Genomic DNA, 3,648 nt, shown 5'->3' on the forward strand with positions numbered 1-3,648 from the left:
AGGCGTGGTAGCGCATGCCTGTAGGTCCAGCTACTTGGAAGGCTGAGGCGGAAGGATCACCGGAGCCCAGCAGGTCGAGGCTGCGGTGGCCAGGAGCGGCCACTGCACTCCAGTCTAGGCGACAGAGTGAGACTCCAACTCAAAAAAAAAAAAAAATACATAAGACAATTCACTTTATGATTGAGAGTATCTCAAACCAGGCAAAGAGGGCAATTTATTTTAATTTTATTTCTAGGTTATAGAGTCTCTGTTGTCCAGGCTGGAGTGCAGCAGCAAGACTGTAGTTCGCTGAAGCCTCAGACTGCTGGGCTCAGGCAATCCATGCCATAGCCTCCTGAAGAGCTATAACTACAGACATGCGCCACCACATACAGCTAATTTTTTGTAGAGATGGGGTTCCACTATGCTGCCCAGGCTGCCTTAGCTTTTTATTAAGAAGACTGCAGGCAGCTGCAATCTTTAATCAAATAGAACTGATTGGTTTATCATAGTCCAAAGTATCTCTCATGTGTCCTGATGATTCATAAACTCTAAGGAGGAGATCAAAAGAGCAACAATTTTAATGAGCATAGCCACACAACTCCACTGCACAATAAGCTTGGCCAGCACAGCCTGCAGATAAACACTGTTTTGCAATATAATCACCAGTGACTGGTTTTCTGGCTCTGTTCACCCATCCTGGCCTCAAATATCCCTAAATTGTCCTAGGAGGCGTCTCATGTGTTCTTAGCCTGGTCTTCTTGACTACCCTGTAGCTTTCAGCCTTTTCTTCCTCACCTGCTCGGTGTTGTACCGCTTAATGCCTGGATAAGGTATCACCATGGTTGTGCCCGGATTGCAAATCCCTGAGCTCCATGCCAAGCAGCTGTCTCTTGGTGCTGGCACTCAAGTTCCTGACACCTTGTGTTCTTAATGCCCTGGGTTTTGTTAGTTTTTGAACTGATCTTTCATTATAGCCCTTACCTTAGACTCCAAGCAGAAACAGGACTTGAGGACCATCCAAATGACTGGTAGCCATCCTCCTCCCACCCCCCCTTGTTGGCCTCATGTTCCTGACCTCTCTTCCCTTGGAGTGCATTCCATCCCAGGTTTCTCAGTCTCATGCCAAGGGATCCCTGGCCAGCCTGCTACATCAGTCCTCAAGGCATGTCTGAATCCCAAAATAAGCTTATGTAGACATTCTTCTCAATTAAAAGCAAAACTGAGATACAACAACAGTAAAAATCTTATTTATTCTTGTAACTGACATTCTGAATGTCTAATCGTTATAGGTATGGATCAATAGTTTCAGCTCTAATATTAGAAGTCATCTAAATTTCTTTACAAATCATTGGAGAAGAGTAAGAATTGATAAGGAAAATAAATAAATAAATAGTCTAAATTCATGCCTTGAAACAGGTCCACTAATGAAGTATGAATAATGCCTTGTAAATCCTATGTCCAGTACAGTGTTCAAAGTGTCATATCTTCACAGTGTTATGTGCTCAAATCTTCCAGATTCATGAACTAGTCAACTACATATGCTCATCACTCATGTGCCATGGATTTTACTGTCCTGGCCATTTGTCCCCACTGTATTCACAATCCAGTCTCTTGGCTTGCAAGCTTGGCTTTCTACCAAATGGCAACTTGGAATTCTGGCAGCACCAAGTCTCAACTGTGTGACCCTACACATGTAAATGAGCCTCTCCAGATACAGAATGGGGATAATAATAATAATAATACTTATGTCATGGGGATTTTTTTAAGGATTACATGAGATAAATCATGCAAGGCACTTCAAATGTCATGCATTCATTAAATATTAGGTAGGATTACTGTTATTCAGGAAAAGGCATATCAACCATCAACAAAGAGCAGCCTCGTGAGTCATAACCTGAAGAGCCACTCCAAAGTGTAGAGTTAGAAGATATAATGTAAAAGCACCTAATTATTTTTTATAAATTGTAAACTGACTCCTGGTAAGCAGATCTCCATGACTACAGCTCAATAGAAATAAATTAAATGACTCCAAAAATGGAAGACTATATCATAGTAGCCTTCACAACATCAAGACCAGAGGATGGGCTCTAATTACCAGCTGGCAGATGGAATGAAGAAACAGAATCTTTAATTTTTTTTTAACCGCTTACTAATTTGATGCCATTTTAGCTATATAAGAAAATTCCCCAAAGTAATTTGTAAGCTCAGCAATAATTCAAGACATATAAATGGCTCTGCAAAAGAATGTGTGGACATAATTTAGAAAGCTTAACTCCTAATGGGTGAAAAGTCTCACAAGAAAACCAAATGGGCTTTGCAGATGCTGCCGCCTTGAGCCTTTTCCCATCAGCCATGGTCAACCCCAACATGTTCTTCGACATCCCCATCGATGTCGACGGCAAGTCCCTTGGGCTGTGTCTCCTTCGAGCTGTTTGCAGACAAAGTTCCAAAGACAGCAGAAAACTTTTGTGCTCTGAGCACTGGAGAGAAAGGATTTGGTTACGAGGGTTCCTGCTTTCACGGAATTATTCCAGGGTTTATGTGCCAGGGTGGTGACTTTACATGCCATAATGGCACTGGCGGCAAGTCCATCTATGGGGAGAAATTTGGTGATGAGAACTTCATCTTGAAGCATACAAGTCCTGGCATCTTGTCCATGACAAATGCTGGACCCAACATAAATGGTTCCCAGTTTTTCATCTGCACTACCAAGATTGAATGGTTGCATGGCAAGCATGTGGCTTTTGACAAGGTGAAAGAGGGCTTTGGATCCAAGAATGGCAAGACCAGCAAGAAGATCACCATTGCTGACTATGGACAACTCTAATAAATTTAACTTGTTTTATCTTAAGCTACCAGATCATTCCTTCTGTAGTTCAGGAGAGTACCCCCTCCATCCCATTTTCTCACAGTATCCCTATAATCTTTGTATTCTTGCTACAGTTCTTTGGGTTCCATATTTTCCTTATTCCCTTCCACATCTAGTTGGATTGCAGAGAAATAAAAATTAAATAACAACAACAACAACAAAAAGAAAACCAAATGATTTAGGCTACCAGGAAAGTAACTCCCAGAGAAACACACACAGGGAGAAGTGCCAGGGCCCAGAGCTCTGCCAGACCTCTCATACACCTGAGCGTGCTTGCCAACAGGTCACAGATGCCCAAAAGGTCTTCTGTTCTCCAGACACCTGGTGCACCAAAGCTATTCTGCTCAAGTGAGAAGAATTCATCTTGGTTTCATCTCTGGACAATATTCTCAGCTTCATGGGCTCAAATGATTGCTCTGGGACCTTGAGGTTTTGCAGAGATTTTAGACACACTGTCTCTGCATTATTCTTCCTTTCTGATCACTGGAACAATAGTATTTGACCAAACTTATGTCCAGGCTCCCTCTCCTTCTCTTAGGACACGTTTTCTTCCAGAGGATTCTTGGAGCCTCCTCGTATGTCAATTATGTGTACCCCAAAAGATCTGAATTCTAGAATGGACACAGGTGAGACTTAAGACAGCTCCTGCCCCAGATCTTGTCAGTGACTAGTGTCACACAGCCAGTGGGTTACAGAAATACTATTTTAGCCAGGATAATCTTATTCCAATGCTCTGCTGCTTTTTGCTTCCTTCTCTGCATGTTGACTCACTCTGTGAAATAGCTCAAGTCAATTAC

General features: G+C 42.4%; 1 pseudogene; it reads left to right on the plus strand.

The window, feature by feature from the left end:
* The first annotated feature begins 2,334 nt into the window (after positions 1-2,334).
* LOC103268067 lies at positions 2,335-2,809 on the plus strand (annotated as a pseudogene).
* Positions 2,810-3,648: the final 839 nt, after the last annotated feature.

Source organism: Carlito syrichta, unplaced genomic scaffold (genome assembly GCF_000164805.1).
Source record: "Carlito syrichta isolate Samal-C Ts95f unplaced genomic scaffold, Tarsius_syrichta-2.0.1 Scaffold308689, whole genome shotgun sequence".
NCBI classification, from domain to species: Eukaryota; Metazoa; Chordata; class Mammalia; order Primates; family Tarsiidae; genus Carlito; species Carlito syrichta.